Below are 15,012 nucleotides of genomic sequence, written 5' to 3' on the forward strand. Positions count from 1 at the left end.
CAGAACAAGGAACAAATGCAATTTATTGCTATCTAAAAACTAGGCTAATAATATTTAGTTACAGAAAAAGCAAAAACTACAAATTTTGAGAGATTATCAAAGGAAAAGATGGGAGAAAGAAAAAATCCAAAAAAAGGGTGCTATGACAGAGGGTGCAATGCGATAACAGGGCGCGGGAAGGGTAGATGGGTGTAATGAGGTGCGATAAAATTGAAATACACTGCGATGGGTATGTTCCAATGTGCGATGAACAACTTCTGAGTTGTGATGAGATTGAACTAAGTTGCAATGAGGTTAAACTAAGTTGTGATTTTGAGCTTCTGGGTTACGATGAGATTAAACTGAGTTGCTATGAGCTTCTGGGTCGCAATGAGATTGAACTGAGTTGCGATTTTGAGCTTCTGGGTTGCAATGAGATTAAACTGAGTTGCAATGAGATTGAACTGAGTTGCGATGAGCTTCTGGGTTAAGATGAGATTGAATTGAGTTTCAATGAACTTATAGATTGCGATGAGATTGAACTACGTTGCGATTCTGGGCTTCTAAGTTGTGATAAGATTGAACTGAGTTGTGATGAGCTTCTGGGAAGGTTCTATTTGGATTCTTGAAGTGCGACAAAACTGAGGAAAGGTGTGGTTTTGCACTTTTAGGCTACGATAGAGATGAAATGAGGCATGATTGATTTTGGAGAAATGTTTTAGGTTAGACTCTAGTTGCAATTTCGACAAAGGTATAGTTCTGGGTGAAGCTTCAGGTGCGAGTTGGCCCAATGATGGTTTTGGGCATACAAGGAGGAGGTCACCCGCACCAAAGAATGATAAAATGTGGTTTTGAATTGCATTGGGAAAGTCTATAATGCCCAGCCTTCTTGAGGTGCGATTTTGAATTGCAATCCAAAAAATCTTAAACTTACCAACACAAAACAAAAAGAATGAAACTAAGTTTGAACAACACTCAACAATGGTTCTAGTTTTCCCCAGTGGAGTCGCCATCTATGAGCTCCGGGTGGATCATGGCCGGTTCAAAGAGATGGAGTCACCACCAATTTTTTAAAGGAAATGGACTATTATTTTTAGATTTAAAAACTCAATTTAAGTCTTTGATAGTGACTCAGTCCTCCATGGAAAAGGCACATAACCAAGAGATTTTAGATCCCAAGGATTAGGAGAGGGAAGTTATTAGGCACCCCTCTCTCCAAGCTGTTGTAACAACCCAATATGGGAGTTGTTCAAGCTCAGTTTCTTTCGGAGCGAAAAAACAATGGTTGCAAGAATTTCTTAAATCTGGAGGAACACATTTTCAAGCTTTCCTAAGACTGATTTTGAGGTGATGTTATGGGGTCTTAGGTACTGATCTCCCTAAGAACCTCTCCTCTCTGCCTTTATTCTCAGTCAAGAAGAAATTGCAAACAATGATTCTCCCAACATTTCAGAACCTCAAGCAACCCAGAAAAACTAAAAGAGACTTACATTTTGTATGTACATTGTCAAAAGTTTTCCAGCAATTAGGAGGACTTCAAATGAAACTTGAGTAAGGCAGAAACTGAGCTGAGTGTTTTTGGTGTTATGTTTGGAAGACAGGAGATGAGGCTTGAGCTTGGCTTCAGAGATTTTGGGATTACAAGTAGAATGGGTGTTTTACAAAAATTAGGAAACTACTCTCTTCCTCTCTCTTTCTCACTGGGAGACTCCCTGAGGTTTCTACCTTATCTCCCTCTTCTCTCCCCCACTCCCCCCCCTTTGATCTCAAATTAGATCAATATTTATAGAGAAAGGGAAGGGGGTCTGGTCTGAATTCGCTCAGTTACAGTGCTTGGGATTCAATAGAGGTTTTTCACAAAAATATGTAAAGATTCTTCAAAGAAATAAATGTCTACTTAAGCTTACCTATTTGGTGAAACATTTTCTTTGATTTGGGGGTGGCTTCTATGGGTTTTGTGTGTCCAATGGGTGCTTGGGGTGTGCCAGACGTTGCATCCCCGTATTTGAGGTTGACAGTGGCTAAAAACCTAAATTTGATAAACTTTCAAATTCTATTGTCTTTTCTAGGTTTTAACTGTGGGTATCTTTGGGTTTTTGGGTTTTTTGGATTTATTAGGCTCTATTTCATTGGTCCAAGTGTTCTAATGGGTTAAGAATGGGTCTGGCATCATCCATCACCCTTTTTGGACATCAGGTTGGGATAGATGAGATGATGTGGCAATTTAATCTGGTGCGTCGAAATGAAATCTTTCTAGTTTAATAGTTAAATTGATGAATCTGGTCATGAAATTTGATGTTCTGGGGTTTTTTGGGTTTTTAAACATAGTGGTGATGTCTAATTGGTCAAATAGGCTCGGGATGATTGAGATCTATAGCTGACAAGTTCGGGTTAACGAGATTTATAAAAATAGAATCTTTGTTTGATAAAGGGTCAAAAAGGGGAATTTTGGGATGAAATTTGGTGGGTTGGCACTTCCGAACATCCTAAATCTAATGGAAGTGATGGATCTTTGATTAAAGGTGTAGATTGATTGTTTTAGTTCAGATCATGGTCTTAGCTTATGCTTTTTCAATTAATGAGAGTGTCCAAAGCAAAACCTTACTTTTTCAACGGTCAAATGGAGGTGTTTGGTCGTGAAATTTGTTGTGCTAGGGTTATTTGGGTCACTGAACATAGTGGAAGGGTCTGGTTATTCAAATAAGGTTTGGATAATGGATATTTGTGACAAGTGAGCTTTTGATCAGTGACATTCATCACAACAAAATTAAAGCTTAATGTTGGGTCAAACAAGGGAATTTTGGGATAAAATTTGGTGGGTAGGTATGGATTGGGATTATGAGACTGTTGGAATGATTTGATCGTGTTAGGTATGTGCAGATCAAGGGTTTTAGGTTCGAGGAGCATCGTAGTGTTATACACGTCGAAATAGAATCTCTGATGGATGATTATCTAAATCCTGTAATTTAGGGTTGAAATTTTGTGCGATTGGTTGTTTGATGATTTTGCTTCATGTTATGGAGTTTGATTGGGAATCAAGTATGGTGATGTAGCATAATCAAGAACATCAAAAGGGAATCATGTAGATTTAACGATGGATTTATGGGCATTTGGGCTAAAATTTGGTTTCTTAGAGTTTTGGCATGTTTTAAAGTGACTGGCATGGTCCGTGCTAGCGGGCTATGCTAGCCTGCCCCAGACCATGTTACACCTCTACATGAATGCAAAGTGAGAGATTGAGTTGTGGGCCAAATATACTTTATAGCTTTTGTGAATAGTGATGGCAATTTTCCCCATTTCCCTGATCCCCGTGGGGATCTGCCCCCAATGGTGTGGAAGTGAGGATGGTTTTCCCCCGCAAAGATCGGGATGGGGAAATTTTCATCCTCGTTAGTTGGATTGGGGCGAGGATGGGGAGAGAGCTCTCCGCCTTATGGGATCCCCGCTAATATATGTATATATGTACACATATGTACATTTATATATGTATATATCTATACATGTGTCTATATGTTAATATTTTTAAAAATAATATGGTTGAATATGTTTGAATCTTTTCTAAACAGCGTCCTGTGGGCCTATCGGATGACACCTCGGATAGCCACGAGAGAAGCCCCATTCAACTTAACTTACGACACCGAGGTCGTCATTCCGGTAGAGATCGACCATTCGACGCTTTGAATCAAGGCGTACAACGAAGCCAAGAACAATGAATAACTCAGAACTAACCTAGACCTGTTGAAAGAAGTCCGAGAACATGCGCGGATCAGAGTAGTAGCCTATCAGCAGATACTCACTCACTACTATAACTGAAGTGTGAAAGAAAGACACTACAAAGGAGACCTCGTCCTCAGAAAAGTCATGGTGCCCGAGCTCGGTGTAGGAAAGCTCGGCCCCAACTGGGAAGGTCCCTATAAAATCAAGCAAATTGTCGGCCCCGACACGTTTCTGCTTAAGCATCTGAATGGAAGACCTATCCCTTACACATGAAACTCGGAAAACATCTAGATATATTACCAGTGAATGTACTCCCTATTAGCTGAACAATGAATGCAAAGTTCCTCGCCCCTTGGCTCAGTGTTTTAGTGTACAAGTCCTTATTTTCGCTAAGTGGCCAGGACCCCTCGGCCACACGATCGGCCAACGCGTACTGCCTCTTTTGAGGTCACACACTCGGATTGGATAGTGGTTAGGACACATGGTCCCTTGTTAGCCATATGTCCCCTCTGCCTTCACGCTAAGGCAAGGATTGACAGGGACCTCAACTACAAGCATCGGCCAACAATCTCGGCCCATAACGAACAAACACTAAGAATAACCTAAGTGCATCACCAAAAAGGAAGGATATGGTGACCTCGGCCAAGCACAGCTCGGAAGCCTCAGCCATATGAGGGATCACACCCTGGGGCACTCCTAAGAATGTCAAGCCATGTGAACATAGGAAAGTACTATCTCGTAGATGTGGATTATAGAAATATGTCGGGATTCTTAACTCCTTATCAAAACATACGGTACCACCTCAATGAGATCTAAGGACGGTTGCTTGAATCTGCAAAAGAAATCTTCAACCATAGGCATTCCGCATTGAGAAATGTAGTAGAGCGTGCATTTGGTGTATTAAAGAAGCGCTAGGCCATCCTAGACCCCACCCAACACTTTGATTTCCCTACACAGGTTAAGATTGTAATTGCATGTTGTGTCCTTCATAATCACATAATGGGCGTTGATCCAAATGATGTAGAAACTCGACAAGGTATTCGGAATACAGATGCATGCAACTCTAATGCTAGTAGGAGTAAGCCATGGATGATGCACCAATTGAGGACAACTTAACGCAACAACTCCAAAGAAATGAACTTGCAAAGAGTACTTCGTTTAGAGATCAGCTTGGTTCGGAGATATTTCGGGATTGGCAGACTCAAAAAGGAGTCCGATGGGGTGGATTGTTGTGAGACCAGTGGTTTTGGCTTCATATATGCTTTTATTATTGATGAACCATTTGTATCACATTGAGAATAGTTTGATTTTGTTTAATGTTATGGTTATTAACATGTTCAGTTTCATTATTGCTATACAAGCATACATTTTATTTAGTGGTACTAAATCTGAATTAGATGCTCGTATGTTGAATGTTGGCATATGTTTTTTATTCAAATTTAAGTGTGTTTTAAATTTCATCTTTCAGGTATGTATGAATCCATCTAATTCATGATATGAGACTGGTTACCAAGAATGGTGTCGGGAAAAGATTCACAAGTGTCGACAAGCGGTCACCCAGGATACTGGCAAAAGGGTAAATCCCTATTTGTCTAACATCTAGCTACACCAAAGTCTAAGCATTGTAGGCAGATTAGATGGAATGATTCAATGGACCAATCATTAATAGAATTATTGGTAGAGCAGGTTGTCTTAGGCAACAAGATCTATAAAGAGTTTAAGACATCTAAGTATACGTGTTTGTAAAGGGATAATGAGACGATATGGTGTTGACATGAAAACCCCAAACATAAAGATAGGATGCGCACATTGAAGTCGATTTATATAGAGGCAAAAAAACCGCTTGGAAATTCTGGGTTTGGATGGAATCTCCTAAAGAGAAAAGATATTTGTGTCAAACACACATTAGAATCCAACACTCAATGGATTCAAGCCACAGAACTTGAAAAGCCTCAATATCATTGGAACCAGATAGATCATGTAACTGCTGCAGCCTTAACAAAAGGTGCAAGGTAATTACCTGCAATTTTTTAGTTGCAAAATATACAACCAGAACAAATTTGAGAATCTATTAAACAAAATGAAAGGAAAATTTTCATGACATCAACAAACAAATACCATGCCCTGTTGTATAATCCCATCCCAAGCACATACCTCATCAATCCAAGATTGAAGGGCTGCAAGACAATTTCCTTTGCCCTCAATCTTAGTAGCATTTTCCACAGACTGTTGTCAAATAGAAATCAATTCCTCCAACTTTGCCTTGGAGCTTTTCTTTATGTTATCCATAAATTCACTAAGGGCAGGTTTTAGTCTTCCTTTGTAGTCAATTCCCAACAACTCAGCAGGGGTTGATCCTTTGGCGTTCAACACATATTGATAATTGCCTCTGATCTTTAGCCTGGAAATAACAAAAAGGAAACAATGTTATAGCCATGAAGGAAGTGTTCTTCAATGTGGATTGTTTTTCATGTTGTGAGTTTCAAAAACAAATCAAAACTATCAAGAACGTGTATTTTTTTGTGCATGCTGAAGCAGAAACTTCAAATATAAATGAAAACAAAAACATTCCTGTTAATTTCTACACAAGGAATAAACCAGCCCTAAAAGCTATAATGGAATGGAATTTCAAATTATACTCAGGAAACCCACAAACCAAAATGCTTCGATTATAAAATTAAAACTAAAATGGTTTCTGACCTATTTAGATCATGAAGCAATATACCTTCTAAATCAGATAATTGATGCAACTCCAGCACACTAGTTAGAGATGAATTGGCAAAAACAAATCAAAATGCAAATCATCAAGCAAATCACAACAATTCACCTCCTAAGAGCATGATTTCATTCAATTGAGAGATTCTCAAGTTCCTTAAGCTTATGTGCTAAAGTGGCATCAAGGTGCCAGCATTTCTCCTCTCAATCGTTCCTCGCAAGCTTTGTCTCCGCAATATCTCTTTCCATAGCATGGACCTTCCTCTTCATCCTCTCTGCATCCCTAGCATTCACAGTCTGCGCATCAATCCTCTTCTCCGTCTCCTCATTCTCCTCAGAAATCCTCTTATTCTCCTGGAGTTTGGCATCCAATTCCTTCTCCTAATCCTTCAAAGTCTTCTCCACCATCACAATTGCGTTAGTGAGCTCCTCAACAATTGTGTGAAACTTCTGCACATCCTTCTCCAGCATAGATTTATCTTTCTCGAGCACCTCCCTCTCGGATGGCCCCGACCTCAATTCTTCAAGTTGGGCCTCAAGATCAGCCACTTCTTTCCCCAACGACTTAACTTTCTCAGCCGCGGCATCCCTCTCTTGTTACATTTGTCTATTGAATTCATTATCGAGATCTTCAACACCATCATCGTCGCCACGGATGTAGAGTGACTAGCAATTTACGATGTGAGTAAGAACCCTATTATCTCGGAAGAGTGAATTTGTCGTTGTTGTCGAAGAAGACGCGATGATCGTTGTAGAACGCAAGCTCGATGAGCCAGTGAATGACGGCAAGAAGGGAAGGCCAAGAGTGAAGAGTGCCGGGAGCTTTGAGGGCGGATTTTGTTGAGTTTGAAGGGGCAATTGAGGTGTTTGAGGAGAAGAGGAAGATCTTCTTCGAGTTTGAAAGAGGGCCAATCGAGGTGAGTGAAGAGAAAGCGAATGGTGCAGTGATGTCTTTGGCAGAGGGGAGAGGGGGCTTGAGGACAGTGGAGGAGGAGTGGAAAGCGAGGTAAGCGTTGATGACGCGGATGGCGGAGGCTTGATGGACGCGATCGGTAATGGGGGTGGAGGTGGCACGACCTATCCCGATGGAAGAGTTGGAGGGGCGGCTGCTGCAGAAACTGGCGTCAGAGTCTCGGTTTTGAATGGTGCATAAATGGCGAGTGTCGATCGGAAGTCGATCTTGCAGAGAGTCCTTTGGGCGTCTCCGCCCACTGATGGCTCCTCTCATTTCTCTTCGTCTCTCGCTTCTGGTTCTGTGACTTCTATCTATTCAAATTCGTCTCTTTTTCAGTCTTTCCCGCCTTTGTCTCACTCCCCTCGTTTAGGTAAATTACAAAATACTACCCCCAAATTTGTGTCAATAGCAATTACCCCCTGAACACAAAGATTCCCTCAACTTTCACTTTGCAATAAATGCCCCTTTGCCTTGGAGTAGACCAATTCATGGGCCGGGTAGCCCAACGGCCCATCTCGGTCTGGCCAGTTATAAGTTGGGTTTGGTCATAATTTTAGGCCTGGGTTTGGGCTCGGGCCTAAAGCACCAAACCTAACTTTTTTTCTGGCTGGGCTTGGGCTTTCTCAAAAAAAGCCCGGCCGGAGCCCAAGCCCGACATGATACTATATATTAAATAATAAAATATATATTTTATTTAATAAAAAATATATATATATACAATATTTTTTCTTTGCTCTTCTTCTCTTTGTTTTTTAAAGTAATAGTGAGATGTTTATTATTTTTGAGTTTTGAAGATTTTTAATATAAATAAAACAATTTTTATTGAATAAATTAAAAGAAAAAAATTTGTTTTCAAATTTCTATCCGGGCTTGGACTTCGGGCTTTATATGAGGGTCGGGCTCGAGCTCAAGACCTAGGCCCAATGGTCCAGTCAAGCTCAGGCTTGGGCCAGAATTCATTATGTTGATTCATACACAAAGCCTAGCCCATGAACAGGTCTATCTTGGAGTTTTGTCTGTTTACTTTGAAAAAATTCTCATTCAGCTATTTAAAATTTTTAAATATCTAAATTACCCTTTTATTATTTATTTGAACGATTTACGGTTCGATTAATTTTCTAAATATCATATTGAAGTTCTATAGGTTTATATTTCTGACCGGATTCAATATTTAGATAAAATGGTAGAGGTTTCTTTTCAATATATATGTATTTAGGCTATGTTTGGTTTGAAGGAAAAAGTAGGGAAAGGAAGGGACCCTACTTTTTTCTTCAAACCAAACACAACTTTAAGGTTTCATTTGGTTTTTCTTGATTTATTAGAGAAAGGAATGAATAATTTTTATACTTTAAGATGAACAAAGACATTTGTGTCAATAAAATAAAACACGGATTTAAAGAAACCTTTTTGTATGTCAATAAAATGATCCTTGTTATTCTCGCTGGTTTCCTTTGGAAAATGAAAGTATTTTGGGTCAATTATGGTTTAAGACTTGATTGATAAATAACCCACCCATGAATTTTCATAAATAACACTTGATTGATTGCCATGTTTATGATACCACTTAATTGGTAAAAAAATTATAAAATAAAGAAAGTTCAAGTGTATATTTTGATAATTTAATGTGTTTCGTCGTCTAACTTAATAACTTAATAGTGAAGAGTATTTGTCTCAAAGAAAGTTCAGGGGTAATTATCATTGACTGACCTCATAGTACAATGGGTGTTTTTTGTAATTTACACCGTCTTTTGTTTTTTTAGTCACACTCTGTTAAGCAAAATTAGTTTACAAAAAAAAAATAAGCAAAATGGATGAAAGATTTGTATGGCATTTGTAATTAAGCATAGCCTATCCAAGGCCTTGTTGTTTTAACCGGTTTTCAATCTCTAATACCTTCAAAGCAAATGACTTTCAATGTTCTTCCAATACCTCTTATTTTATTAGATTCCAAACATCAGAATGACAATATTTTTATTATTTATCCCCCAATTTCCCTTTGTGAATTTTATTCATCATTTATTATTAGTAACATTCACTTATTATATTAAAACTTTATAATAATAATAATAATAATAATAATAATAATAATAATAATAATAATAATAATAATAATTGATGGAGGAAGATTTGGCCCGACCCCTTGGCCACGCGACATGTGGAAGCAACCGAGAGTGACCTAGCAGATGCGCCAGCTCGGCACGGCAGTGGGCCCATAACCCGAGCTCCGAGAAAGGGAGTCCCGAGCTCTCCCAAGAAAGGAACCAGCGACCCGAACTCCCCAAGGAAGAACCCGAGCTCTCCCTTGGAGGTCCTGAGCCTTACAAGGAGTGTAAAGGGCAAAAACCCGAGCTGACCCACCCCGGGGCAGTTCGGGCCACACTTCGATCCGAACTCAAGACTTCACCTCGCACACCACTTCAGCTCTAAGTTGCTTGATTGAACAACCGTACCAGACGCCCAGGAAGCCCATACACGGAGGCGGTGCGCCTGACTGGTTAGAGGTCCGACACATGACTGCCACCCTCCAACGGCCACCTGCCACCGCCATCTCAGACATAGCAGAGACGGCCCTGACAAGAACAGTCGCAGCTATGACACCCAAACTGGCAACTGGCAGAGGCTATGACACCCGAACTGGCATTCGACAGAAATGATGACACCCGATCTGGCGGAGGTGATAATGCCCGACCTGGCAGAGGTAGGGGAGTGAGTGTATAGGGTGATTATAAAAGGCCCCCATCTCCCAAAGAAGGAGGTATGTGATTCTTGCGCTTTCTAGTCTTAAAGTTCCTCATTTCCCTTACCTTCTGAAGAGCACTAACTTGAGCTTCAGAGTGTTCCAACCAGGTTCCTCCCCGGAAGTCCCCATTTTTCCTCTTTGTTTCAGGCACCTCCAGTTTCGTCAGAGGTGAGGTCATCGATAGCTAGGACCGATCGGATTGTGCACCATCATTTGGCGCTGTGTATGGGAAGACTTCAAAAGGCCTCCCCGAACCTTTAACTCTCTCTCTCTCTCAAAGAAACCTTAGCTTCCATGGCTTCATCCAACAGCAACAGGCACAACGCCGACTTGAATGTTGTAGGGGAACACCCTCAGCCCGCCACTATATGCATCGAACAGTTCACCGTCACCCTCTCGACGGACGAAATCCCTAGCCTCAATGCACCAAACATGGTGGCACCTGTGAATGTTCCCCTTCCCCTCCCTATTGGGACAACCTTCACCGAATCGGCCGCTGTCCCTCCGGCGACTGGCCAGAACGAACTTGACGACTTGATGCAGTGCATGCGGGCAATGCAAGCCTAGATGCAGCAGTTCCAGCAGCATTAGCTTCATCAGCAACAAGTACTACACCACATTTCTCAGTGTCACTACCAACAGCAGTTCCCCCAACTGCCTCTGAATCAACCACAGCTCCCACCTCGGCACCCCTCCAGAAGCCAGGCCTCATCCCCAGGCAGGAGGGAAAAACTAATTACCCCCGCCTTGCAGCTCGCCGGCGGATCAGGAACTTCCTTGCCGATCAAGTCAGAACCTTGGCACTCCAAATTCGAGCTCCTGCTCGCAGAGAACCAGTTCGGCGTCCTGGCTGCGAACTACCAATAGTCCGGGCCCATCGAGCTCAGCAACACCAAGGCAAGCAGCGCCAATACCAGGCCTTCTAAGCGGTAGCGAAGACGCCTGCGAGGTCGCCGAACTATTACCCGCGTCTTGCCCGAGCTCCGAGGAAAAGAAGCAAGCTCGGACGAGGTGAAAGTTGCCCCTGTTCTTTCAGTCCCTTCCCCCTGTCATCAGAACTCCTTGTGGTTCCCATGCCCAAAGATGATAGGAGAAAGAAACGGGATCAAAAAAAGGAAGAGGGAAGGCGAGCCCTCCAACCCAGATGACAGGAGAAAGAAAGACTCACCTCGGGGGACGAAGCCAAGCCAACCATTCCGAGCTCCCTTAAGAGGTCGGACGGACTACACGCCCTTAAACGCGAAGCGGGCCGAGATCTTAATGACTATCAAAGACGCCCCGTATGTGAAGTGGCCACCTCGTCTGAAGGGAAACTCGAACGAGAGGAATAAAAACTTGTACTGCAGTTTCCATAGTGACCCCGGTCATAGAACCGAACATTGTAATAATCTCCGCGACGAGATAGAAGAACTTATCCGTCGTGGGTACTTGAGAAAATTTTTACAGCATAATAATAATAATAATTATAATAATAGGACAGATCGGTAGGGGGAGCACAGCAGAGATGCTCCGGAGTCCAGTAGCCGGCTAGCTGAACCGCAGAAGCAGCCCGTGGAGGAAAGACCAGTTCGGGGAACAATCCACGTGATCGTTGGAGGATCGATCGTAGCAGGATGCACCTCGGCAGCAGCTCGGGCATCAACCCAGGAGGCCACTAGAGAAGAACAAAACCCCCCAAAGCGGTCTAGGACGGAAGACCTCATATTCTTCACCGAAGACGATGCACACAGGGTTCACTACCCCCACGACGATGCACTTGTCATAAAGGTGAAGATCAACGACTTCGAAGTCCGGCGCGTACTCGTTGACTCCGACAGTTCGACAGACATCCTTTTTAAAGCAGCCTTCGACAAACTCCAGTTATGAGATAGTGATTTGAAGCCCGCGAACATCCCGCTGGTTGGTTTCAGCAGAGAGGAGGTCAAACCCCTGGGAAAGGACACGGAACCTGTGGAAGTCGGCACGTGGCCTTGATGGTAAGACTCAGGCACGACTTCTTAATGGTTGCAACCCCCTCCCCCTATAATGCCATAGTAGGCCGGCCAATCACCAATGCTTTCAGGGCCGTGGTGTCCACTTACTATTTGGCGATGAAGTTCCCAACGGACCTCGGCATCGGGGTAGTACGGGGCGACCAACTCGAGTCCCGTAAGTGCTAGGTCGCCGCTCTCAAGGGAAAAGCCAAGGTAACTGGCGACCTCGAACTGGAGCGACCTGTGGAATGGAACAAGGAGCAAGCTGCACCAACATAGGCAATTGTTCCCATCTCTGTCTCGGCAGAAGACCCTGCCATATTACTTCAGGTCAGAGCATCCCTGGAAGAACCCTTGCGGTCCGAACTGGTACGCTTCTTACTCAATAACTTAGATGTTTTCACTTGGTGCACGGCAGAAATGCCCGGCATAGACCCTCAGCTCATAACTCACAAGCTGAATACTGACCCCGTAGTTAGGCCCATTAGACAGAAGAAACGCAACTTAGCCCCAGAACGCTGGAGGGCGGTCGATGAGGAAGTCAAGAAGCTCCTCGCAACAGACTTCATTAGGGAAGTTCATTACCCGAGCTGGGTAGCCAACCCCGTTCTGGTAAAAAAGGCAAACGGCAAGTGGCGCTTGTGCGTCGACTACACCGACCTGAACCGAGCTTGCCCAAAGGACTGCTTCCCCCTCCCCAGGATTGAGGCCTAGTGGACGCGACCTCGGAACACGAGTTGCTAAGCTTCCTGGATGCCTACTCGGGCTACAACCAAATCAGAATGGACCCAGCCGATGAGGAAAAAACCGCCTTTGTAACCGAGTCCGGCCTGTACTGCTACAAGGTTATGCCCTTCGGACTGAAAAATGCTGGGGCAACCTTTCAAAGACTTGGGAATAAGCTGTTACAACCCTTAATTGGCACAAAGGTAGAGTGTTATGTAGACGACATGGTCATCAAGACACAATTTTCGCATGAATTAATACAAGAGTTGCATCCTGTCTTTCAAATTCTGCGTCAATTTAGCATGAAACTAAACCCAAACAAGTGTGTCTTTGGTGTCACCTCGGGTAAGTTCCTAGGGTACCTCGTCAACCGACGCGGTATTGAGGCCAACCCGGACAAGATAAAATATGAGACCACCCCGAAAAGTGAAAGAGATTCAGAGGCTAAACGGTAGAATAGCCGCTTTGAGTCATTTCATGTCTAAATCAGCAGACCGTTGTCTGCCCTTCTTCAAGGCAATAAAAGGCAAAGGGTTCGAGTGGAACCCGAAGTGCCAGCTCGCATTTGACGAACTCAAAAAATACCTCGCCAGTATCCCAGTGTTGACCCGCCCGAAGAGGGCGATGTTTTAGAACTGTACCTCTCGGCATGCGACGAAGTGGTCAGTTCGGTACTGATAAAGGAAGCAGATCGGGTCCAACGACCCATCTACTATGTTAGTGAAATATTGTAGGGAGCAGAAACAAGATACCCAGAGATAGAAAAACTAGCCTATGCGCTGGTCATTGTGGCCCGCAAACTCCGTTCGTATTTCCAAAACCATACCATCATCGTCCTCACAGACAAACCCTAGAGGCAAGTATTACTCAGGCCTAGGGTCTCTGGTCGATTGACGAAGTGGGCCATTGATCTCTGTGAGTACGACCTCCAGTACAAGCCACGAACCGCTATCAAAGCTCAACCCTTGGCGGATTTTGTCCCAGAATGCACGTTCAGCTCCGAGGTCCTCAGCCCGGTTGAGCACGAGGCTCCTAGTCCGGGTGAGCTCGGTGCTCCCAGGCTGGTTGAGTCTGAGCCCCTTGAGGTCGCACCCAGTTCGGTATCTCTTCTGGTTAGGCCGAGCGCGAACTGGGATGAAGAGCCCCGGATCCTTCACGTAGATGGCTCCTCAAATCAGCAGGGCAGCGGAGCCGATGTAGTTCTCCACGGTCTGAGTTGCACGAAACTGGAGTACGCACTACGCTTCGAGTTCGCGGCATCCAACAATGAGGCAGAATACGAGGCGTTGATAGCCGGGCTAGCCCTGGCGCAAGAGGTAAAGGCAAAACACATAGTTATCTACAGCGATTCCCAGCTCGTGGTAAACCAAGTTACAGGGGAATACGAAGCTCGCGAGCTAACTATGATCGCTTACTTGGCAAAGGTAAGAGAGGCTCTTCTTAGCTTCCAGTCACACTTCATCAAGAAAATCCCGAGGTCAGAGAACGCTGAGGCCGATGCCTTGTCCCGGCTAGCCAGCACCAGTGACAACACCATGAGAATTGTGTACATAGAGGACTTACCTCGGCCTAGCATTCTCCAGGGGGCAGAGGAGGTCGCTCCTGTCGCCCAAGCAGAACCTAGCTGGATTGATCCACTCGCGAGCTTCCTGCTACATAGAACCCTCCCCGCAGACCGCGCCGCTAGAAGGGTAGAGCGCCAGGCAGCCAAGTACGTCATGATAAATGGACTGCTATACTGAAAATCCTACACGCTCCCCTACCCGCTTGTTTCTTAAGCACGAGAATAGCGGAAAAAATTTCCAGGTCCAATGGAAGGCAGTGTTCACAGCAAAGGGAGATGGTCCCGACAAGGTTACGGATAGAGTTCGGGTGAAGCTGACCTACAGTGACACCGAAGTGGTTCATGACCTCGACGATGAGAGGGTGGAAATGAAGGCACAGCCCGACAACAAGCTGCTCCCGGAATATCACGATCTCGTCCGGACCGTGCTCCCAAGGGAAGTCGCCCGAGGGTAAAATGTAAGTATACTCCCCGGGCAAGTTGTACTGGGCGATAAGGGACCAAAGCCTCTCGGGCGTCATAGTGGAAGGTCCGAACTTGTCTAGCACCCGACCTCGATGGGAGGTGGATGCCAAACTACCCGAGGTGACTGGGCCAACGGGCTCAAACTTGAGCTCATCCTCGGGCCCCACCTCGGACTCAC

At 44.1% G+C, this 15,012-nt stretch overlaps 1 pseudogene; it reads right to left on the reverse strand.

Moving 5' to 3' along the window:
- Positions 1–5,590: 5,590 nt before the first annotated feature.
- On the reverse strand, positions 5,591–8,015 carry LOC148804363 (kinetochore protein NDC80 homolog pseudogene; annotated as a pseudogene).
- Positions 8,016–15,012: the final 6,997 nt, after the last annotated feature.

This window comes from Nelumbo nucifera, chromosome 1, assembly GCF_055504915.1.
Source record: "Nelumbo nucifera cultivar China Antique chromosome 1, China Antique-T2T, whole genome shotgun sequence".
In the NCBI taxonomy this organism is placed as follows: domain Eukaryota; kingdom Viridiplantae; phylum Streptophyta; class Magnoliopsida; order Proteales; family Nelumbonaceae; genus Nelumbo; species Nelumbo nucifera.